The sequence below is a fragment of the Vulpes vulpes genome, chromosome 1, assembly GCF_048418805.1.
Source record: "Vulpes vulpes isolate BD-2025 chromosome 1, VulVul3, whole genome shotgun sequence".
Taxonomy (NCBI): Eukaryota; Metazoa; Chordata; class Mammalia; order Carnivora; family Canidae; genus Vulpes; species Vulpes vulpes.
Genome location: NC_132780.1, coordinates 10,309,397 through 10,335,070, shown reverse-complemented (window position 1 = coordinate 10,335,070; position 25,674 = coordinate 10,309,397). Strand labels below are relative to the sequence as shown.

Genomic DNA, 25,674 nt, shown 5'->3' with positions numbered 1-25,674 from the left:
TTTTTGTGTGTGTGTGTTCCAATAAAATTTATTTACAAAAACAGGCAGTAGGACAGATTGGGCCAAAGGACTATAATTTGCCAACCTCTGTCCATGTCCTTGATGACACTTGGTAAATGACCTAGTTGATCGAGGGGAATGTGGTCCATTCCGCGCCACTGCGAGCTGGAAACCTCTAAGGTCTGCTGCTTTGCTGAGTCATACATGGGTGTAGAACAGGACAGTATGTATGGGAACTGCCAACCAGGTGGTGGGTGCAGGGCAGAGTGTGAGGAGGACACTGGAATAGGCTGAGCCTCCTTCTTCCTAAGCAGCATCAACAGATCTATGCCAGATCAGGCCCAACCCTCCTACCCCATACACACATGGTCCCTGGGTGGGCACTGTCCTTACTGGACCCTTACGAGCCCTTATGCTGTGGTCTGACCACCAGCCCTTCCCTGGTAACGGCCCAATTGTAGCTCTTTGGCGGCGAGTCCAATGCTTCTTCCACCCGTGCCTCCAGGTTCTCTCGGGTAATGAAATTTTTTGCTTCCTCCTGCAGCTGCAGCACTTCCTACTCCTTGAGCTGCGCCCAGGCCTGGGCCTCTCGGGCCCGCCGGCTTCTTCCTCTGCCTGCCGCTGCTGCTGCTCCCGCGCCTCCTGCCGCAGCCTCAGGGTCTGAGTCCAGGTCTCGGATGAAAATTCAGTGAGATTCTGAGTCTTTCTTCATATGTTCACATCCAACTCTCCTGGCTCTGTGGCACCCCTGCTTACACGTGCTCCCTCTAAATAAATAAATAAGTTAATTAATTAATTAATTAATTAATTAAAAGGAGGAAATCTTGCCAATTGTGACACCATATATAGACCTTCAGAACAATATGATAAATGAGATAATTTAGAGAAAGCCAAATACCATATGACCTCACTTATATGTGGATCATAAAAACAGAGAATAAACACGTGGTTGCCAGAAGCAGAGTGGGATGGGAAACGTAATGGTGAAGATCCTCAAAAGGTACAAACACCTGATTATAATATAAGAAAGGTCTTGGGGATGTAATGCGCAGCATGAGGACTACAGTTAATAACACTTTTTAGCATATTTGAAAGTTGCTAAGAGATTAGATCTTAACAGTTCTTATCACAAGAAAAATAAATTTTGTGATGTGTGGTAACAGGTATTAACTAGGCTTTCTGTTCAATACTAGTTCTGTTGTACCAGAAACTACAATAACATTGTGTGTCAATTATATCACAATTTAAAAAACGAAACCAAAATATGGCATCAGTTATGTAGAGGTGAATCCTAGAGACAAAAATACTACTTGTGGTTTTGAGCCCCCCTCAAAATATAGCAGAAAAGGATCATAGTTCAATATGGTAATAGCTACTATTCGCCATCCTCCCACAGTGGGGACTTCAGACAAGGGTGTAATCGCAGATTCTGTTATTCTTTGGTCCAGCTGGATCAACCACTCACAGGCTTGTTTCACTAAGGTAGAGGCCGAGTCCAAAAAGCTGCTGGCACGTGCTGAGCCGATGATCACAGGAAGGCTAGCACAATGTCTAGAGAGCTACATGGAGGAGGTCTTCAGGGAGAAAATGACCCGGAGGCTTAACTCTTCACGACCTCACCACACAATAAAAAGAAATGAAATATCCCTCCATGAGTGAAAGGCTGGGGAGACCCACCCTCCCTATTCACACCCACCTGCCCCCAATCCTGGAGCAGCCAGTGTGCCTGAAGCCTGGAGACCCATCATGCAGGGCTCCGGGGGCCACATGAGGGACTCTGTGCCTTATTTGATGGGGCCACTAGAAGTCTGTAAAGAGACTGGTTTTGGATTGATTGATTTTCCAGAAGTGACATGATCTATCTTACATGATGCTGTTCTAGTGGTATCGCTCTGCTTACCAGGTGGAGAGGGCCCCAGAGAGGAGACAGTGGAAACTGAGTGCGGTAGGCAGAAGAGTTACACCCAGAGATGTCCATGCCTGCTCCCCAGCCTGTGAATGCGTGACTGGACATGGCAATGGGGAATTAAAGGTGTTAATTTGGCCCTTAAATGGGGAGATTATCAGAGCACTTGGGTGTTGAGCTCATGGTTGAGGGCTCCTGGGATGGAGCCATGTGTCAGGCTCTGCCCCCAGTGGAAAGTCGGCTTGGGATTCTCTCTCTCTTTCTGCCTCTGCTCCCTTATTCCGCCTCCTCATGCCCATGCTCTCTCCCTCTCTCGCTCTCCTAAATAAATGAATGAATGAATAATAAATAAATAAATAAATAAATAAATAAATAAATAATTTTGGGTGATCATTGGCTATATCATTGGCTTCTGATCTATGAAACTCTAGGATTCACAAATTGTGCTGACAAGATGCATGGACCAGAGTGAGGCCCCAGCTGGAGCAACACCTTTCTGTCCTGCAGCCTGTGGTGCTGTGTGACCACAGCCCTGCTGGTGGCCAGAACAGCCTGGATGTTGCAGCTACAGAGTCACAGAGTCACTGGTTGGGGCACATTCACCACCCACATCCTTCGGTCTTGCTTGTATTCTGTGTGCCGTCAAGATTACTGGCATGTCTGTGCTTCACGGGCCCAACTACAAAGACAGTAGTAATCCAACCTACATTTTGTCCCAAGGATCTTTTGTTTCCTTTCCTCGTGGAGCTTGAAGATACTAAAAGAACAAAACCACAAGAAACACAAATCAAGGTCCACCACCACCAGGGGAGCGACAGAAGCAAACACTCCTGTAGTCAGAAGACTCATCCCCCCTTCTCCCTGTAAACACCATCTGTCTTCACACAATCAGGAAGGAGAACAGGAACCAGTAACATCTGTGGGGGTGACCCCAGTCCATGTGCCGCCTCCCGGCACACAGCTGCCAGCTCACAGAGTCAGTGGTGGCTCCTCCTTGAAGCCCTGTGACCAACCACGTCCTCCGGAACCCTTGGGCTCATGATGGGATCCTGCACAGATGGAAAGATACAGCTGACAGGGCAGTGCCAGGGCCTAGGGAACATGGTCAGGTTTCTCTGGTGACCAGCAAACCAGAAAAATGGTTGGGCTCAGATTTTGAACACAGCCCACCTCCAGGGCACCTACCTGACTCTGGGGGTCCTAGTGTACAACGTTCCTTCTGATGAGTGGAATTCAGTCTAGGTTTCTGCGACCCCACTGGCAGGGGTCATACCCCGAGAGACTGGAAGCTTCATCTGGACCAAAGAGTCATGCTGACAACGGACCATCAGCTGCCTTCTTTCTGTTGATGATGTTCACTTGTCGCTTCTGAAACAAAGTTTAAAGGTTTGGATTTTCCTGGCAACTAATTCATGGAAACACTGGAACAGTGAATGAATTATCCTATTTCCTCCACCACAGTTAGCTATGAGGAACATCCACTGCACTGCTTCACCCAGAACTCTCGTTTTTGATCAAAAATATTATCACTCCTGTTTTGGAACAGCCCCTGCTGTGTTGAAAGTATCTCCCACTGACGGGTTTCCTGCTAATACAGCAATCAGAACTCCCAGGACAAACTTCACCGGCCACAGAGTTCTGGAAAGGCATCCATCGAGTCCCCGATGTCCCCCCCACACACTTGAAAAGTCCATCCATTGGGTCGTCTGAGTGGCCCTGACCATTAAGCATTTGACTTTTGATTTCAGCTCAGGTCATGATCTCAGGGTCGTGGGATCCAGCCCCACGTCAGGCTCCATATACAGCAGGGAGTCTGCTTTAGATTCTCTCCCTCTCCCTCTGTCCCTTCACACTGCCTCACTACTTACTTTCGTGAGCTCTCTCCTTAAAATAAACTAAAAAAGTAAAAGAAAAGGAAGAAAAGTGCATTCAGAATGCAAGCCCTCACTGCTCTTTCTGAAGCTTTGAGCTTGTTCAACACAGAGGGAATATTGATTCCAGTTTGTGACCTGGGAAACTGAGTATTTTAGGGGAAAACACTTGGGGGAAAATTTACCAAAGAGCTACCTTTTGGACATGAAATGTTGAAATGCTTATTAGATCTCAGCTCTTCTGACACTTGTTCTGTGGGGTCCTCACATGCTTTGCCCATGCTGATGGGGTAATTTCTCTCAGTCTCCCCCACCTGTTATTTCCCCAGTCTTTTGGTCCACTCTAAATAACATCTTCTCACTATTCTCAATATTTTCCAAATTCTGAAACCTTTAAATGCCCCTGAGTGATTACCTAGAAACCACAGAGCTCCTGTCATGCACTTTCTTCTAGCCCTCATCAATCATATTGTCATTATTTGTTTCCATGTGTTACCAAAAAAAGTATTCCAACACTCATTAGGACAGTGAGGCACACTTTGTTGAGGCAGCCTACTCCAGTGAGTTTGCAGTGGGGGAGACAGATTGGACTCCACTTCAAAAACAAGAAGAGTGGGGAATTAGAGCCAAGGGGCAGCACCGAGTGATGGTCAGTGGATGGAAAGTTACCAGGAAGGTAGAGTAATTCTTGCTAAACTGACCCAACAGGGCTTTTACTGAAGACAGGCCAGAGTGATCACAGACTACCAATGGGATGCTGGGACATGAGGAATTTGGTCAGATAGTAGGGTGGAGGATTCTGGCTCAACTGACTTAGCAGGTTTCTCGTACAATCTGAACCTAAAGCACATGGTCAGGCCTAGTCAAGGAAGAGACTCAGAGAACCTGACTAAAGTCTGTCCAGGAGAGAATCTTCGTTGGGAGTTTTCCTCTACCATGTACCATTCACCACTAAATCATGGTGTTCAGAGAGACAGAGAGAGAAGGAGAGAAAAACAGAGAAAGGGACCAACTGAGAGGCACCTGGATGGTGCAGATAAGTGCCCAACTCAAAGAAAAAAAAAAGTGCCCAACTCGTGCCTTTGGCTAAGGTTACAATCTCAGGATTGTGAGATAGAGCCCCATGTTGCTGGAGATTCTCTCTTCCTCTCTCTCTCCCCTCCTCAAATAAATAAGTAAATATTTTTAAAAAAGAAAGGGGGGCAGTCTGGGTGGCTCTGTGGTTTAGCGCCGCCTTCAGCCCAGGGCATGATCCTGGAGACCCAGGACTGAGTCCCACATCAGGCTCCCTGCATGGAGCCTGCCTCTCCCTGTGTCTGTGCCTGTGCCTCTCTCTCCCTCTCTCTCTCTCTCTCTCCCTCTGTCTCTCATGAATAAATAAATAAAAATCTTTTTAAAAGTAAATAAAAATTTAAAAAGAAAGGGATCTATTGATATATTGATAAAAATCTTTGAGGACTTATCACAGAGATACGAAAGAGATTGTAAACGTTATCAGGAGATGACCACAAAACCTATGCCAATGTATTTACAAATATGGATGATGAACAGTTCTCTAGATAAATGTAAATTACCTAAACTGACCTCAGAACAAAATGGATAATATGAGTAGAGCAAGAACCATTAAAGAAATTAAAATGAGAGCCACTAATTAGCCTCCACCAAATAAAACAATATCAGGACCCAATGGTTTTATGGGTGAGTTAATAGATCTTCAAGTAAAAATAATCCTCAACAAATCCCTACAGGGAATAAAAAGTAGTAAAAGGAGATCATTCCCAATTCGGTTAATGAGGCTAGAAAACCAGGCAAGAAATTATAGACCGATTTCACTTCCAAATACATGTACAAAATCAAAGGAAACATTAGAAAACCAAGTGCAGAATTAATAATAAAAAAACGTAGAGACAAAAAAGTTACCATGACCAATAGGATATCTATCAGGAATGCAAGTGTGTTTTTTTTAAAAAGTGGAGGTGCTCAGCTGGGTCGCACAGTTGGTTAAGTATCTGACTCTGGATTTCAGCTCAAGTCATGATCTCAGGGTCATCAGATCAAGCCCCACTTTGGGTCCACGCTGGGCGTGGAGCCTCCTTCATATTCTCTCTCTCTACCTCTGCCCCCTCCACTGCTGCACTTATTCTCTCTCTACAAAGCAAAAAAAAAAGAATGCAGATGTGTTTCAATATCAGAATGTAGCAATCCACATCAACAGTATAAAGGAGAAAATTACTTACCTCCATAGATTTAATAAAATTATTTTTAATAAAATTATATTTTAAAAAAAATTTTTAATAAAATTATTTGATAAAAGTCAACCCTAACTCTAAAAAAATATAAAAATCCTTTGACACGCAGAGGAAACTGGGAAAGGGGCACATTCACATCCTCCTAGGCTGCCTAAAGACTAAAGTAGCCGGGATCAGTCCCGCGCATACCACCTGGCACCCGTCAGGCACTAAACAAATGGGTGCATCTCCCCAAGCACTTCTCTTTCACACACCCCATCTTTGTTCCTGGATTCATGGTTGATTTCCTCAGTTGTATCTTCCAGATCATTTATTTTTTTCATCAGTTACAGTCCAATTATTTAACAGACACATTCCATTTGTGTGTGTGTGTGTGTGTGTGTGTGTGTGTGTGTGTGTGTGTGTGAATTTCTGGGAAGTCTTTTTTCAGTTGACTGCACCCTTTCCATGGGAGTTCATCAGCCATCTGCCTGAATCCCTGGGTGTCAGAAGGATGTTGAGAGGTTTCCATCTACGCTTTTACACGAGGTTTCCAGCACTCACGGGTTCCATTTCTACCTCGGGTGATTGCTCCCGAACCTGCCTCAGCTGGCTCTCCTCAGATGTGTGTGCACTGGCCACCTACTTTCTCCTCCATTCCCCCCTTTTCCTATCTCCTTATGGATTCTTCTCAAATGTTATGATTCTTGGTTGTAAAGCACATGTTTAGTAGAATTCGGTTGATTATCATGAGTGTAGGCTCAAGGTTTGCTCAGTATTTGTAGGAATCTATACTGGAGCTTTTCCTTCTTAACAGCAAAAACCTACAAACTTTTTCTTGTTTTCCTCTTGAGTATTGGAGATATTCAAAGTAATTGCTTATACCAGCTGTGCTGGGTGTGGAGAGCAATAATTTAAAGAAAAGCCCTCACTCTGTGTCTTCACTCAGCTTAAGGAAGAAGAGAACCCGCACCCCACCATTCCTGTGTTCCCAGCCAGCCCCACCCCTAACCCACCCCACTTGCAGCTGCATTGTGCAAAATATGCCCCATCCCTACAGTTCATTTTTTTCACACCCTATCTTCTTAAAAACCATATATTTCATTTTGAGTGTTTTTGACTTTCATAAAAATGAAATTACATTGGATTTTCTGCTACTTGCTCTGTTCAGTCAAAATTATGTTCCCCATAGCATCTGGGTGACTCAATTGGTTGAGCATCTGCCTTGGGCTCAGGTCCAGATCCTGGGGTCCTGGGATTAAGTCCCGCATCGGGCTCCCTGCTGAGCAGGGAGTCTGCTTCTCCAATTCCTGCTCCCCCTGCTTGTACTTGCTTGCTCTCTCTCTCTCTCTCTCTCTCTCTGCCAAATAAATAGATAAAATCTTTTTTAAAAAACTATGTTCCCCAGAATCACTCTTGCAGGTGCCTCGATGTGAGTTGGGCATTTTCATTGCTATATGGTTCCCATTGAATGAACTTATTGGCACATTCTCTTTCCCTCCTATTGGCTACTTGTGAACATTTGGGATTTTTAAAAAATGTTTTCTTTTGTTGTATCAATACTGCCTCTACGAATGCTCCTCTGTACATGTCTGCTAGCACACATGCACACAGACACACACACACACACACACACACATTCCTGGGGGTAACAATTTCAGCCTTTCTCTTGCGTTGCCTTTTCCTTGTTGCATTGTAAGGGTCTTTATATATTCTGGATGTCATTCTTTGCCAGCCATGTGTTCTACCCTTCTTCCAGTCTGGCTGGTCTTTGTTCTTTCCTTAGAGTGTCCTCTCTTAAGTAGATACTAATTTTTATATAGTGGAAATCATTTCTTCTACCTTTGCATTAGTGCATTTTCACCCTACTTTAGAATATTTTCCCAAGGCCGTGTGTGTGAGACCGGTTTTTCAGAATCATTTTTGAGAAAAATGCCCCCTTTGCACACCTTACCTGTCAAACAATCTCCCTTATGAAGTTTCTCTGTCCGTGTAGGAGGGGTGCCTGAGTTTGTATTCCCTTCGCCAGTGGAGACACAGCACCAGTTTGAAACAGTGTGGCTCTTGGTGGTCCATCTTGACACCTAGCAGGGCAGTTGCCACCTCATTACTCTTCTTTGAGGCCCTCTGTTATGCTATTTAATTTTAGAATTGGCTTGCCCACTTAAAGAAAGCAACTACAATGCTATTGGAGATTCATAATTGTCCAGATAATTTGGGGAGAACAGCTATTCCACCCAACTAAGTCCTCCCTTTACTGATACTCTCTGGTTTCTCTTCCTTTCTTTTCTGTTGTTTGTCATCTGTTACCTATTGCTAATTCACAGCCAAGCTTTCACATTCAGCTAAGTTTTCTGCTCTAAATAAAGAATAAATCTGTTTCTTCTCAGATTGCCATTACAAATATTATTTAAAATCACATGTGCGGGGCGCATGTGAGTGGCTCAATCTGTTGGGCATCTGCCTTAGGCTCGGGTCATGATCACACGACTCCCCATAGCCCCTCTGTGCCCCCATTGGGTTCCCTGCTCCGTGGGGAGCCTGCTTCTCCTTCTCCCTCTGCTGCTCCCCCTGCTGTGCTCTCTCACTCTCTCTTGCTCACTCTCTTTCTCAAATAAACAAATAAAATCTTTTTTAAGAAATCACAGGTGCTCTTATAAAGCCATGCCATTGAGCCTCACACATGGTGAGGCATTCATGGTAAACTTCAGTTTTGATTCTGATAATTTGTCTGATTCTTCTGAGTTGTTGATCTAGGCAACGATCCCACCTGTGAATTAGGACACTGTTTCTGCATTTTTCCTTCTCAAGCCATTCCTTTTCTGTTTCTGTCTTGCTGTATGGCAAGTCCCCCTAAACACCCTTCCTGGAGATGGCAGTCCCCGAGCCTTGCCCCCTGATCTTAATACCACGTTTGCTGTAACATTTTGGAGATACTCTATATCAGATGAAGGTAATTCCTTTTAATTTCAGGTTTACTGAGTTTTACCATCAATGGAACTAGAATTTTAGTTAGAGGCGTTTGGTTTTTTAATGCATCTTCAAAGAACTCACATGGTTTTCCTCCTTTAAACCATTAATGCCATGAATGACACTGATTTTCTACTGTGAAACTACTATATTCCTAGAATAAACCCTACATTTCCATGCACATTATCTGTTTCATTCATTTCTGCATTGTGTCTCCGAGTCCTGAAGGATGTTTGTATGTGCTGACTTGGGCCTGGTATTTTCCTTGCTGTATTTTTTCTGGTTAGGGGGTCAAAGTTACTGTACCCCACAGTAAGAGCTGGGGACATGTTTTCTCTTTCTCTTTTCTGGAGGAGTATGCGTCAGATTAGAATGGAGTCATGAATGTTTAAAAATCTCTCCTACCAGTTGAAACAGTTCCAAAATAGTAAAACTCAGTTTGTTGGATGTCTCATACGGCTATTCATGCTTTTCTTCCATTTTGACCCAGTTTGGTCCTTTTTTGTAGGTAATCACTCCACAAATGGATACCAAAGCTTGAAATCAAAATGTTCATCATCTCCTTCAAGGCCATTGTCTTTTTTTCCCCTTTTTGATTCCTAACATTGCTTCTTGCACATTGCTTCTTTTTTTTTTTCCTGATCACGCGGTCAGAAGAACCATATCTAGAATTTTGTATTTCTTGCTCACCTCTTACGTTCTTTTTCCTTTGACTTCGTTCCTTCTCTTACTTCAACCAGTGGATCATTATCTCAGAAACAACCAACATTTCATCCTTTCCTATTAAGCAATTTCGTGTTTTAAATTTGCTCAGAAGCCCACCTCAGTTGCATCCTATGTGTTCTAAAGAAAGCTGTTTTGTTTTGTTTTTAAGTAGGCTCCATGGCCAGTGTGGAGCCCAATGGTGGGCTTAATCTAGGAGCCTAAGATCAAGATCTGAGCTGGAATCAAGTGTCGCCTAGCCCACAGAGCCACCCAGGTGTCCCTACGGAAAGTATTTTTACTTTTAGTTCTACAAATTGTGAAATGGCCGTTATAATTTCTCCTTCAAGCACAAGTTTTTTAAAAGGTGGTTTCCATTCAGATGGTGATGTTCTAGACATCCTTGTAATCGGACTTCTGACTTCATAGCACAGAGTTTACAGAGCATTACATCTATGAGTATTTACTGAAAGTTGCTCTTTGGTGTAGTATGTGGCAAATATTCATAAAGTTGCCTTGTTTGCTTGGAAAAACTGTATTGCAGCATTTTACGTATGTACAGGCCAAGCTGCTTGCACTGCTCCAATATTCTATACCCTTCTTGTGTAGCTTGCCCTCTAATTACTGAGAGACATGGGCTTAAATCTTCACAAAAAGAGTGGATTCCAAGTGGCTTTTTCAAGAGAGGTACTTACCTACTCCATGTTTTCCCCCTGAAGGCTGCAAAAATTCTATAGTGAAATGAGAGCCATCAAAAGTTACTGAATTTTTGTTTCCTGCAGCAATATATAGTTTTCCTCACACTTTGTATTTTTTTTTTACATTTTATTTATTTATTCATGAGAGACACACAAAGAGAGGGGCAGAGACACAGGAAGTGGGAGATGCAGGCCCCATACAGGGAGCCCGATGTGGGACTGGATTCCGGGACTCCAGAATCACTCCCGGAGCCAAAGGCAGGGGCTCAACAGCTGAACAACCCAGGAGTCCCCCTCACACTTTGTATTCCGTGAACTTGTTCTCCTAAGGCAAGGCAAAGAGTGTGTAGTATCCAGGGCCTTATTACATGACCAAGTGTGGTGAGGATCTAGGAAACTAAAATTCTTCTATTTTCATTGTAGATGGGTGAATTAGTAGAACCCCTCAGAGAGAGAATCTGGAAATATCTATTCTCATGAAGGATGCCCTTGCTCCAGAACCAGAAATAGCCTTCCTTGGTTTGGTAGGTTTATTTTTTTAAAGATTTTATTCATTTATTTCTGAGACACAGAGAGAGAGAGGGAGAGAAGAGAGACAGGCAGAGAGACAGCCAGAGGGAGAAGCAGGCTCCATGCAGGGAGCCCCATGTGGGACTCGATCCCGGGTCTCCAGGATCACAAACTGGGCTGAAGGCGGCACTAAACTGCTGAGCAACCCGGGCTGCCCAACTATTCTTATTTTGGGGCATGAATACATCTCCTAGGGAAACTCTTCAGCCCGTGTGGAAGAAAACATGTTCCAGGATGCGGAAATCTAGCTGTGATAGCCAAACCAGTGTTTTCAACTCGCAGCCTTTCAGGAGTGCAACGAGTTTACTCCTACGGTGGGATCCCAGCCAGCAGTTAAAATGAAGGAGACTGACATGTAACAACAGGGATATATGTGGGTCACCTGGGGGGCTCAGTGGTTGAGCAGGGCTCAGGCCCTGTTCCCGAGCTTCTGGGAAAGAGTCCCCCATTAGGCTCCCCACAGGGAGACTGCTTCTCCCTCTACCTCTCTCTCTCCGTCTCTCATAAATAAATAAATAAATAAATAAATAAATAAATAAATAAAATCTCAATTTTTTAAAAGAGGATATAAGTAAAAATGTGGCCAGAGGTTTTGAAACCTGTCGCAAACTATTGTCACAAAAAAATACCTACATTCAGCCAAGATATGTGTAAGAAAGAGGACTGGGTTTTCCAAGCCTTTCACAAAATCTTGTCACAAAAAAATGTCTATGTTAGACCAGGATACATATATAAAAGAGGATATGGTTTCTGAAAGCCTGTCACACACAAAAATACTCACAAAAAATAACTAGGTTCAGCCAGGAAACGTGTAAAACAGACGACAAGGTTTTGAAGTCTTTTTCACAAAATAGTATTAAAAAAATACAGGATCCCTGGGTGGCGCAGCGGTTTGGTGCCTGCCTTCACCCCAGGGCGCGATCCTGGAGACCCGGGATCGAATCCCACGTCGGGCTCCCGGTGCATGGAGCCTGCTTCTCCCTCTGCCTGTGTCTCTGCCTCTCTCTCTGTCTCTGTGACTATCATAAATAAATAAATTAAAAAAAAATACCTATGTTCAGCCAAGATATGTGGAAAAAAGAGGACAGATTTTTTGAACTTTTCACAAAATATTGTCACGAAAGATACCTATATTTTGCCAGGATATGTGTAGAAAAGAAGATGGGTTTGTTTTTTTTTTTTTTTTGAAGCTTTTCACAAAATATTGGAACAAAAAGTACCTATGTATCACTATGATATGTATAAAAATGACAAGGTTATCTGAAGCTTCTCACAAAATATTGTCACGATAATTCCTGTATTTGGCCAGCTTATGTGTATGATAAAGAACAGAGTTTTTTGAAGTTTTTCACAAAATATTGAAACTGAAAATACCTACATTTTGCCAAAATATGTATAAACAAGAGGACAAGGTTTTTTTTCAACCCTCTCACAAGAAGCAATGTTAGGAGGCATAAGGGGAAAAAAAGACAATGGCTTTTGTTGAGATAAAAAAACATCCAGTTGAAAAAAAAAATATCCAGTTGAGATGTTTGAGATAAAAAACATCTGATTGAGATGTTTGAGATAAAAAACACCGATTTCAAAAAAAAAACATCCAATTTCAAACTTTATGGGGTTATTTGATGGAGTGATTTTCTTTTCATTTGTGGAACCTATAAAAAGGCCACAGGATCACTGATGACTCAAATCATAGGCAAAGTATTACTAGTCATATAAATTTACTGATTTGTACTACTTTGGGACCTATTTCAACCTATTTTCAGAGGGCTCACAAGCTTTATAAACGTAAAGGATAATTCTAAACTGGCACGACTCCTCTAGAAAAGAGAAACCGAGAACTCGTCCCCAGCTCCTACTCTATAGCAGTGACTATTAAAGGCTGGTCTCGAGGCTTCACATCCTCCTTGGGACCGAAGCACACAAGGGGACACTGCCTATGTTCTGTAACAGGTCAGTTATGCTCAATATCAAACTGTGGTTCACAGAATTAATGGTGGAAGTTGTAGCTACCTTTGTCCTGGCCAAGATAAGAAGTTATGTTCCTGCATTGTCCTTGACATTACTGGAGAACCAATGGAAGCTCCTGGGTTGCTTCAAAAAGATGTGCCAGTTTATGGTGAAGAAGACCCTTATTTATGTCCTGAGTTCTCTTGCGTCCATTATACACAATCTCATTGTTGAAGTCTTCCTCAATAAGCTATATTACTTTCTACACAAAAAGATGGTTTCTGAGCCCACAGCTGTGGTTGTCGTTTAGCTACTCTTACACCTACTCACCCTGCATTCATTGGGGGGATACTTGGCACCCGGAGGAGAGCAAAGGACTTTCCTCGCTTATCTCCTGCCACTGGAGGATTGTGTGCACGCTCCGCTCTCCCCGAGGCTGCCCCATTCTATCGTCTCACAAAGAACACTGGCTCACAACTGTGGGTGCAAACATTGATACTGAAACCCTAATGCTCAGCAGCCTGACATGGAGGCCGGAGACCAAAGTGCAAGCTGGTCTGATCCGCCTCCACGTCTGGATGTCACATGAACTTCCAGCCTGTACCAACCGACACACAGCTCCGATCTGCCACAGTTGTCACAAGGAAGCTTATTTCCCTGATCTCCACCCAGTAACACCCTCTCAATGTGGCAAAGCCGGTTATTTATGCTGCATCGATCCTAATGTTTCAGAAGAACTTCTACAAGCCTATGGTGTTACCTTCATCAATTGAGCCCCTCACCCCCACAGCCCCCAGAGCACATTTGGTTCTTCTTGAATCTGTGTCTCCCAGATTTCTTGTTTTTCTGTTCAAGATTTTATTTATTCATCAGACACACACACACACACGCACAAACACACACACACACAGAGAGAGAGAGAGAGAGGGAGAGAGGGAGAGAAGGCCAAGAAAATTAAGGCCATTGCACCTCAAGTTTAGCATTAGCACTAGTACCTACAGCCTTCCAAGCTTCACCAGCCACCTCAGGCCCCTGTGAACAGGCCTCTACCCTCCTTCAGTTACAGGAGAAAGCACAGAACACCCTTGACCGAGAGTCCCATATTGGAATGAAACCAGAGCCTAAGAAATTCCTCCACCCCTTCTGGAAATCCCCAAGACCACCCCATAAAATCCAGCTGGAACCCCCCTCGGGGCCCAAGTCCCTGCACCTCTGTGTCGGGTATACGAGGACCCAGGCTCGAGCTTCCTAATAAACCTTCCTGTGCTTGCATCGGTGTCGCCTCCTTGGTGGTTTCTGGGATTCGCAATCTCGGGCACAACATTTGCGGGCAGTCCGGGTCAGGGAGGCCCCCAGGCCCGACCCGGAGGGTCCCACGCGGGGTGAGCGCGCTCAAATTTTCCACCTTCGCGCATATTCTCTGGGAGCTCTATACTGTATTTCTACCTGTCGGAGTTCCAATGTGTGTTAGGTTGACACCGGCTTAGGCGGACGCGCTGGTGGGCCGTGGCCCGGGGGTCTTGGGAGACGTCCCTTGCCCCCGCCGGGAGGACGAAGTCCCCATCTGTGAGGAGGGCCGGCTGCCAGCCCTTCGGTTTACCTTCTGTTTGTCTCCGCGGCCGCCCCGGAACGTTTGTACCGTGTCCTTGTTAACTGTGTGTGCGCTTGTCTGTCTGGCCGTGTCTTTGTTAACTGTCATAATGTCTGGGCCTTGGTGTGGACTGGGGACATAATGGGGCAGACACAAACCACCCCCCTGTCTCTTAAGCTCTCCCACTCCTCCCACGTTAGGGAAAGAGCTCATCACCTGAGCACAGACATGCGGAGAGAAGACTTTCAAGCTTGCTGCATGTCAGAATGGCCAACCTTTGCGGTGGGGTGGCCCCTACAAGGAACTTTCCAGCTCCTATTATCTTACAGGTTAAGTCCGTGAACTTCAGGAATAAATCTGATGACCACCCTAACCAGGTGCCCTACATCCTGACCGGGCAGGACATGATCGAGAATCCCCCTCCTTGGCTAAAACCATTTTCACCCCCCAAAGCAGGACCTACCAAGATTCTAGCCCTGCGAAAGGCCGAGAAGGACACTGACTCTAGGACCAAAAAGCCCTGACGCACACACTATCACTCCCGTCCCGGCCTCCTTCCCACAAGACCCTCCCTTCCTCAGCCCCTCTCAGCATCCACTTTGGGACCTGATGTTCCAAGCTTACAGGTTCCTCATGCAACCAGCCCAATCTTACCCGATCTTGCGGGCTCTGCTCTGACATCCGGCCTCTCTTCTATGAGGGAATTGCGATGTTCTGTCAGTACAACCTCCGGCCCTAATGCCTGGAGATGGCATCAAAAGACTCTAGGACTCACTTTACAAGCAATGTCAGGCCAGGGGCTCTGTATAGGCACCCCATCACCCCAATACCAGTCCATATGTAATGAGACAAAATCTATATCTTGCCTAGACAACCACCTACCTCCTCAAGACGGTCGGTGGGCATGTTCTACAGGCCTAACCCCCTGTTTTCATGGTCAGATTCTAAATCTGACAAAGGGTTTCTGTGTGCTAGTTCAGCTACTTCCTACAATTATCTACCACTCAGATGAGCCGGTACCCACAGACGGATAGAGGAGAGCCCATCTCGGCTATCACCATCGCTGTTGGGAATCGGGTTAGCAGGTGCAGGGACAGGGATTGCTTCACTCGCCGTACCCAACCCCCACTATGACAGCCTCAGAGCAGCAGTCCATCTAGGCATAGAATGGGTAGAAACCTCTATTTCCCACCTCCAAGACTCCCTAACATCTTTGTCTGAGGTTGTCCTTCAAAACAGAAGGAGATTAGACTTAGTCTTCTTACAACAAGGGGGGTTATGTGCTGCCTTAAACGAGGAATGTGGCTTCTTTACTGACCACTCAGGAATAGTCCGGGAATCTATGGCAAAAGTCAGAGAAGGTTTGGCTAGATGTAAACGGGAACGAGAACAGCGACAAAGGTGGTTCGAATCTTGGTTCGATCATTCCCCCTGGCTCACGACCTTGCTGTCCACCCGAGCCGGGCCCCTCACTATCCTCCTTCTCCTTACCTTCGGGCCCTGCGTTATCAATAGATTAGTTACTTTTGTCCAAGACAGAGTCCGCACACTTCACATCATGGTACTCACACAGCAATACCAACCATGGACCTTGTTACTGAGAGCAACCTGGACCCATGATTGGGTCCTTCCTTAGGTTCCTCTGAGAGGGGGAAATATGGAAGCCGAGAAAATTAAGGCCCTTCCACCTCAAGTTTAGCGTTAGCACCAGTACAGCCACCTTAGCCTCGGCAGGCATCTCAGGCCTCTGAGACCAAGGGCTGAACATTACCACACTTCACTTATAGGAAAAACTGCAGAAGGCTCTTGATAGAAAGTCCCATATCACAATGAAAAAAAATTCCTCCACCCCTTCTGGAAATCCCCTGGACCAGCCCAAAAACCCAGCTGTAACCAACCTTTGGGGTCCAAGTCCCTGCTCCGCTGTGATAGGTATACTTGGACCCAAGCTCGAGCTTGCTAACAAACCCTCGAGCAGTGGCATCGGGGTTGGCTCCTTGGTGGTTTCTGGCACTTGCGATCTTGGGCACAACATTCAGCAGTCCTGACATGGAGGCCAGAGACCAATGTGCAAGTTGGTCCGATCCGCCTCCATGTCAGGATGTCACATGAACTTGCAGCCTGTACCAACCGACACACAGCTCCGTTCTGCCACAGTTGTCACAAGGAAGCTTATTTCGCTGAACTCCACCCAGTGACACCATCTCTATGTGGCAAAGCCAGTTACTTATGCTGCATCCATCCTAATTCATTCAGAAGAACTACTACAAGCCTATGGTGTTACCTTCATCAATTGAGCTCCTCACCCCCACAGTCCCCAGAGCACATTTGGTTCTTCTTGAATCTGTGTCTCCTTGATTTCTTTCGGTTTTCTTTTCAAGATTTTATTAATTCACACACACACACACACACACACACAGAAAGAGAAAGAGGCAGAGACACGGACAGGCAGAGGGAGAAGCAGGCTCCATGCAGGGAGCCCCATGTGGGACTCGATCCCGGGTCTCCAGCATCACACCCTGGGCTGAAGGTGGCACTAAACTGCTGAGCCACCCGGGCTGCCCAACTATTCTTACTTTGGGGCATGAATACATCTCCTAGGGAAACTCTTCAGCCCGTGTGGAAGAAAACATGTTCCAGGATGCGGAAATCTAGCTGTGATAGCCAAATCAGTGGTTTCTTTTTTTTTTTTTTATTTAAGATTTTATTTATTTTTTCATAGAGACACAGAGAGAGAATGAGAAGCAGAGACACAGGCAGAGGGAGAAGCAGGCTCCATGCAGAGCCTGATGTGGGACTTGATCAAGGGTCTCCAGGATCACGCCCCAGGCTGCAGGCAACACTAAACCGCTCCGCCACCGGGGCTGCCCCAACCACTGGTTTCAACTCGCAGCCTTTCAGGAGTGCAACGAGTTTACTCCTACGGTGGGATCCTAGCCAGCAGTTAAAGTGAAGTAGACGGACATGTAACAATAGGGATATATGTGGGGCACCTGTGTGGCTCAGTGGTTGAGGAGACGCTCTGGCCCTGTTCCCGAGCTTCTGGGAAAGAGTCCCCATTAGGCTCCCCAGGGGACACTGCATCTCCCTCTACCTCTCTCTCTCAGTCTCTCATAAATAAATAAATGAATAAATAAATAAATAAATAAATAAATAAATAAATAAATAAAATCTCAATTTTTTAAAAGAGGATATACGTAAAAATGTGGCCAGAGGTTTTGAAACCTGTCACAAAGTATTGTCACAAAAAATATCTACGTTCGCCCAGGATATGTGTAAGAAAGAGGACTGGGTTTTCGAAGCCTTTCATAAAATCTTGTCACAAAAAAATGTCTATGTTAGACCTGGATACATGTATAAAGGAGGATATGGTTTCTGAAAGCCTGTCACACACAAAAATTGTCACAAAAAATAACTAGGTTCAGCCAGGAAACGTGTAAAACAGAGGAAAAGGTTTTGAAATCTTTTTCACAAAATAGTATTAAAAAAATACCTATGTTCAGCCAAGATATGTGGAAAAAAGAGGACAGGGTTTTGTGAACCCTTTCACAAAATATTGTCACAAAGGATACCTATATTTTGCCAGGATATGTGTACAAAAGAAGAGGGATTTTTTTTGAAGCTTTTCACAAAATATTGGAACAAAAAGTACCTATGTATCACTATGATATGTATAAAAATGACCAGGTTATCTGAAGCTTCTCAGAAATATTGTCACGATAAATCCTGTATTTGGCCAGCTGGTGTGTGTGATAAAGAACAGGGTTTTTTTGAAGTTTTTCACAAAATATTGAAACTGAAAATATTTTACATTTTGCCAAAATATGTATAAACAAGAGGACAAGGGGTTTTTTTCAACCGTCTCACAAGAAGGAATGTTAGGAGGCATAAGGGGAAAAAAGACAATGGCTTTTGTTGAGATAAAAAAGCATCCAATTGAAATGTTTGAGATAAAAAACATCCCATTGAGCTGTTTGAGATAAAAAACATCTGATTGAAAAAAAAATTTGATTGAGATATTTGAGTTAAAAAACATCTGATTGAGATGTTTGAGATAAAAAATATCTGAGATGTTTGCGATAAAAAACATCCAAGATGTTTGAGATAAAGAACATCCAATTGAGATGTTTGAGATAAAAACCATATGATTTCAAAAAAAAAAATTTCCGATTTCAAACTTTATGCGGTTATTTTTATTGGTGGAGTGATTTTTTTTTCATTTGTGGAGCCTATAAAAAGGCCACAGGGTCTTGATGACTCATATCAATTGTAAATTATTAGTAGTCGTATGAATTTTTTTTTAATTTTTATTTATTTATGATAGTCACTGAGAGATAGAGAGAGAGGCAGAGACACAGGCAGAGGGAGAAGCAGGCTCCATGCGCCGGGAGCCCGACGTGGGATTCGATCCCGGGTCTCCAGGATCGCGCCCTGGGCCAAAGGCAGGCGCCAAACCGCTGCGCCACCCAGGGATCCCTAGTCGTATGAATTTATCAATAAACTGATTTGTACTACTTTTAGGACCTATTTCAACCTATTTTCAGAGGGCTCACAAGCTTTTTAAACGTAAAGGATAATTCTTTTTTTTTTTCTTTTCTTTTTTTTTTTTTTGTAAAGGATAATATAAACTGGCACGACTCCTCCAGAAAAGAGACACCGAGAACTCGTCCCCAGCTCCTACTCTATAGCAGTGACTCTTAAAGGCTGGCTCTCGAGGCTTCACATCTTCCTTGGGACCGGAGCACACAAGGGGACACTGCCTATGTTCTGTAACAGGTCAGTTATGCTCAACATCAAACTGTGGTTCACAGAATTAATGGTGGAAGTTGTAGCTACCTTTGTCCTGGCCAAGATAAGAAGTTATGTTCCTGCATTGTCCTTGACATTACTGGAGAACCTATGGAAGCTCCTGGGTTGTTTCAAAAAGATGTTCCAGTTTATGGTGAAGAAGACCCTTATTTATGTCCTGAGTTCTCTTGCGTCCATTATACACAATCTCATTGTTGAAGTCTTCCTCAATAAGCTATATTACTTTCTGCACAAAAAGATGGTTTCTGAGCCCACAGCTGTGGTTGTCGTTTAGCTACTCTTACACCTACTCACCCTGCATTCGTTGGGGGGATACTTGGCACCCGGGGGAGAGCAAAGGACTTTCCTCGCTTATCTCCTGCCACTGGGGCCTGTGTGCACGCTCGGTTCTCTCCCCGAGGCTGGCCCATTCTATCCTCTCACAAACAACACTGGCTCACAACTGTGGGTGCAAACATTGATACTGAAACCCTAATGCTCAGCAGCCTGACATGGAGGCCGGAGACCAAAGTGCAAGCTGGTCTGATCCGCCTCCACGTCTGGATGTCACATGAACTTGCAGCCTGAACCAACCGACACACAGCTCCGTTCTGCCACAGTTGTCACAAGGAAGCTTATTTCGCTGAACTCCACCCAGTGACACCATCTCTAGGAGGCAAAGCCGGTTATTTATGCTGCATCAATCCTAATTCTTTTTTTTTTAATTTTTTTTAAATTTTTATTTATTTATGATAGTCACACAGAGAGAGAGAGAGAGGCAGAGACACAGGCGGAGGGAGAAGCAGGCTCCATGCACCGGGAGCCCGACGTGGGACTCGATCCCGGATCTCCAGGATCGCGCCCTGGACCAAAGGCAGGCGCCAAACCACTGCGCCACCCAGGGATCCCATCCATCCTAATTCTTTCAGAAGAACTTGTACAAGCCTATGGTGTTACCTTCATCAATTGAGCTCCTCACCCCCACAGTCCCCAGAGCACATTTGGTTCTTCTTGAATCTGTATCTCCTTGATTTCTTTCGTTTTTCTTTTCAAGATTTTATTTATTCACCAGAAACACACAGACACACACACACACACACACACAGAAAGAGAAAGAGGCAGAGACACAGGCAAAGGGAGAAGCAGGCTCCATGCAGGGAGCCCCACGTGGGACTCGATCCAGGGTCTCCAGCATCACACCCTGGGCTGAAGGTGGCACTAAACTGCTGAGCCACCCGGCCTGCCCAACTATTCTTACTTTGGGGCATGAATACATCTCCTAGGGAAACTCTTCAGCCCGTGTGGAAGAAAACATGTTCCAGGATGCGGAAATCTAGCTGTGATAGTCAAACCAGTGGTTTCTTTATTTTTTTTTTTTAAGATTTTATTTATTTATTCATAGAGACACAGAGAGAGAATGAGAGGCAGAGACACAGGCAGAGGGAGAAGCAGGCTCCATGCAGAGCCTGATGTGGGACTTGATCAAGGGTCTCCAGGATCACGCCCCGGGCTGTAGGCGCCACTAAACGGCTGCGCCACCGGGGATGCCCCAAACCACTGGTTTCAACTCACAGCCTTTCAGGAGTGCAACGAGTTTACTCCTACGGTGGGATCCTAGCCAGCAGTTAAAGTGAAGGAGACTGACATGTAACAATAGAGATGTATGTGGGGCACCTGTGTGGCTCAGTGGTTGAGCAGACGCTCAGGCCCTGTTCCCGAGCTTCTGGGAAAGAGTCCCCATTAGGCTCCCCACAGGGACAGTGCATCTCCCACTACGTCTCTCTCCGTCTCAAATAAATAAATAAATAAATAAATAAATAAATAAATAAATAAATAAATAAAATCTCAATTTTTTAAAACTGGATATACGTAAAAATGTGGCCAGAGGTTTTGAAACCTGTCATAAAGAATTGTCACAAAAAATACCTACGTTCGCCCAGGATATGTGTAAGAAAGAGGACTGGGTTTTCGAAGCCTTTCACAAAATCTTGTCACAAAAAAATGTCTATGTTAAACCAGGATACAAGTATAAAAGAGGATATGGTTTCTGAAAGCCTGTCACACACAAAAATTGTCACAAAAAATAACTAGGTTCAGCCAGGAAACGTGTAAAACAGAGGACAAGGTTTTGAAATCTTTTTCACAAGATGGTATTAAAAAAATACCTATGTTCAGCCGAGATATGTGGAAAAAAGAGGACAGGGTTTTGTGAACCCTTTCACAAAATATTGTCACAAAAGATACCTATATTGGCCAGGATATGTGTAGAAAAGAAGAGGGATTTTTTTCTTTGAAGCTTTTCACAAAATATTGGAACAAAAGGTACCTATGTATCACTATGATATGTATAAAAATGACAAGGTTATCTGAAGCTTCTCACAAAATATTGTCACGATAAATCCTGTATTTGGCCAGCTTGTGTGTGTGATAAAGAACAGGGTTTTTTGAAGTTTTTCACAAAATATTGAAACTGAAAATACCTACATTTTGCCAAAATATGTATAAACAAGAGGACAAGGGGTTTTTTTCAACCCTCTCACAAGAAGCAATATTAGGAGGCATAAGGGGAAAAAAAGACAATGGCCTTTGTTGAGATAAAAAATATCCAATTGAGATGTTTGAGATAAAAAACATCCGATTGAGAAGTTTGAGATAAAAAACATCCAGGAAAAAAAAAAAAAAGAAAAAAAAAAACCATGCCAGATGTTTGAGATAAAGAACATCCAATTGATGTTTGAGATAAAACTCATCTGATTAAAAAAATATCCAATTGAGATGTTTGAGATAAAAAACATCCGATTGAGATGTTTGAGATAAAAAACATCCGATTGAGAAGTTTGAGATAAAAAACATCCAAGAAAAATAAAAAATAAAAAAAAAACCATCCAAGATGTTTGAGATAAAGAACATCCAATTGATGTTTGAGATAAAACTCATCTGATTAAAAAAATATCCAATTGAGATGTTTGAGACAAAAAACATCCGATTGAGATGTTTGAGATAAAAAATATCCGATTTCAAAAGAAAAAATATCCGATTTCAAACTTTATGGGGTTATTTTTATTGGTGGAGTGATTTTCTTTTCATTTGTGGAGCCTATAAAAAGGCCACAGGGTCATTGATTTCTCATATCATTTGTAAATTATTAGTAGTCATATGAATTTACCAATAAACTGATTTGTACTACTTTTAGGACCTATTTCAACCTATTTTCAGAGGGCTCACAAGCTTTATAAACGGAAAGGATAATTCTAAACTGGCACGACTCCTCTAGAAAAGAGACACCGAGAACTCGTCCCCAGCTCCTACTCTATAGCAGTGACTATTAAAGGCTGGTCTCGAGGCTTCACATCCTCCTTGGGACCGAAGCACACAAGGGGACACTGCCTATGTTCTGTAACAGGTCAGTTATGCTCAATATCAAACTGTGGTTCACAGAATTAATGGTGGAAGTTGTAGCTACCTTTGTCCTGGCCAAGATAAGAAGTTATGTTCCTGCATTGTTCGTGACATGGCCGGACAACCACTGGAAGCTCCTAGGTTGTTTCAAAAAGATGTGCCAGTTTATGGTGAAGAAGACCCTTATTTATGTCCTGAGTTCTCTTGCGTCCATTATACACAATCTCATTGTTGAAGTCTTCCTCAATAAGCTATATTACTTTCTACACAAAAAGATGGTTTCTGAGCCCACAGCTGTGGTTGTCGTTTAGCTACTCTTACACCTACTCACCCTGCATTCGTTGGGGGGATACTTGGCACCCGGAGGAGAGCAAAGGACTTTCCTCGCTTATCTCCTGCCACTGGAGGCTTGTGTGCACGCTCCGCTCTCCCCGAGGCTGGCCCATTCTATCCTCTCACAAACAACACTGGCTCACAACTGTGGGTGCAAACATTGATACTGAAACCCTAATGCTCAGCAGCCTGACATGGAGGCCGGAGACCAATGTACAAGTTGATCCTATCCGCTACCACGTCTGGATGTCACATGAACTTGCAGCCCGTTCCAACTGACACACAGCTCCGTTCTGCCACAGTTGTCACAAGGAAGCTTATTTCGCTGAACTCCACCCAGTGACACCATCTCTATTTGGCAAAGCCGGTTATTTATGGTGCATCCATCCTAATTGTTTCAGAAGAACTTCTACAAGCCTATGGTGTTACCTTCATCAATTGAGCCCCTCACCCCCACAGCCCCCAGAGCACATTTGGTTCTTCTTGAATCTATGTCTCCCAGATTTCTTTTTTTCTTTTCAATATTTTATTTATTCATCCGAGACAGAGAGAGAGTGAGAGAGAGAGAGAGAGAGAGAGAGAGAGTCAAAGACATGCAGAGGGAGAAGCAGGCTCCATGCAGGGAGCCCAACGTGGGACTCGATCCCGGGTCTCCAGGATCACGCCCTGGGCTAAAGGCGGGCGCTAAACAGCTGAGCTACCCGGGCTGCCCCCTTGATTTCAGTACAGTTTGTTTTTTTTTATTTGTTTGTTTTCGTGTTTGTTTTCGCAGCCTCGGTTCTTTCTTTTTTCACATACTGAGCAAATAAAGTTCCTTTCAGACAATGGCATGTCTGCAGCCTTACTGCTCCATCCTAGGCTGATTTCCTTCTAACCCTGTGTGGCTTAGGGTCTGTTGCAAGGCACCGAAGAAGAGGAGGGAAAACCAGGGTGATTAGATAGAGAGCTCCATGGCTTGGCAGGGGTTGGGGAGGGATGGGTACGCAACCTGGGTGATATTTGCTGAATGGAGGATGGGGGTGGCGGTGGTTTCCAAGGCTGATGGTCTGGGACACAGCAGCCCAGGAGGCTCTGGGGATGTGTCATCTTTCCCGGAGAAGTTCAAAGTCAGTCACGGAGAACTCTGAACTGGTTGAAAGCATCTCTACCACTTGTAAGGCATATATCCCAAATTTGACCAGGGTAGAGCCAGCCTCTTGAGGACTGAGCTGGGGGTAGGGACAGCTCCCCGCAAACTCATCTTCAAGGGACCCATGTTGGGATGGGTGATGGTGAAATTCAGAGGGCTCATGAGAACGCGCCCCTTGGGTCAGGAGAAACCCTGCGGAGGGGAAAGGATGTGAGTGGAATGACCCTCCCCAGAGCACCTCGGAGGTCCTGAGGCTGCCCTGGAAGTTTGAGCCTGCCTCATTTGGATCTGTGCCCAGCATTGAGTTGGCTTCTACCTCTCCCTCTGCTCATTCACCCTCTCGTGCCCTCTTTCTAACAAATAAATACATAAAACATTTTTAAAGAATATTTATGTATTATGAGAGACATGCTCAGAGGCAGAGGCTTAGGCAGAGGGAGAAGCAGGCTCCCCGTGGGAAGCCCGATTTGGGACTCCATCTCAGGATGCCAGGATCATGACATGAAGCCAAGGTAGACACTAACCACTGAGCCACCCAGGCACTCATTAATAAATACAATTTTTAATAAATATTTTAATAAATAAAAAATCAGTAAAGAAGGGGGCACTTGACAGGATGAGCACTGGGTGGTATACTATTGTTGGCAAATGGAAATCCAATAAAAAGGTATACAAAAAAATCAGTAAAGTCAACAATGGGCAAAAATGTCAAAGAGACATTTCTCCAAAGGTATACAGTGGCCACCAAGCTTCTGAGGAAACGCTCAACATCGCTAATCATTACACAGAGCAAATCGAACACAAATATATATCAAGTCACACCCATCAGGATAGTCACCATCAACAACAATAAGCAAGGGATCCCTGGGTGGCGCAGCGGTTTGGCACCTGCCTTTGGCCCAGGGCGCGATCCTGGAGACCCAGGATCGAATCCCACGTCGGGCTCCCGGTGCATGCGGCCTGCTTCTCCCTCTGCCTGTGTCTCTGCCTCTCTCTCTCTCTCTCTCTCTCTCTCTCTCTTTCTGTGTGTGACTATCATAAATAAATAAAAATTTAAAAAAACAACAACAATAAGCAAAAGGACCCCAAACCCAAATACCATAAATTAATGTGTGTTGGTGAGGATCTGGAGAAATCAGAACCCTGGCAAATGTTAGTGAAAAAGTAAAATGGCACATCAGACATCAGCTTGGAACACGGTGCCGGGTTTCCTCCAAATTAAGAAATAGACTTACCGTGTGATGGAGCCATCTCCTTACTCATTTTACATCTGTAAGAACTGAAAGCCAACAGTACGAAGGGATCCCCGCTCATCCCTGTTCATCGCAGTGTTGTTCACAAGAGTCAAGATGTAGAAGCAGCCCCCGTGTCCACGCACAGAGGAACAGAGAAAGATCATGCGGCATCCAGCTCCAGTGGAACGAGCTGGAAGGATCCTAAGGAAGAAGTGAGTTCTGGACCCGCTGCCACATGAAATGAGCAGGTCGCAGCAAGACAAATACCCTATGATTCCACTTGTATGTCCTGCCCGTCATAGTC

General features: G+C 44.4%; 1 long non-coding RNA gene across 4 annotated transcripts; it reads right to left on the bottom strand.

The window, feature by feature from the left end:
• LOC140598298 (uncharacterized) lies at positions 1-25,674 on the bottom strand. Of its 4 annotated transcripts, none has more exons than XR_012000594.1 (4): positions 25,371-25,674; positions 3,092-3,274; positions 1,466-2,663; positions 1-767 (listed from the first exon to the last, which is right to left on the bottom strand). It is a non-coding gene; the product is annotated as an uncharacterized lncRNA (long non-coding RNA). The 4 variants fall into 4 exon arrangements; XR_012000591.1 differs by having other exon boundaries at positions 2,614-2,663; XR_012000593.1 differs by having other exon boundaries at positions 1,466-2,955; positions 25,371-25,654.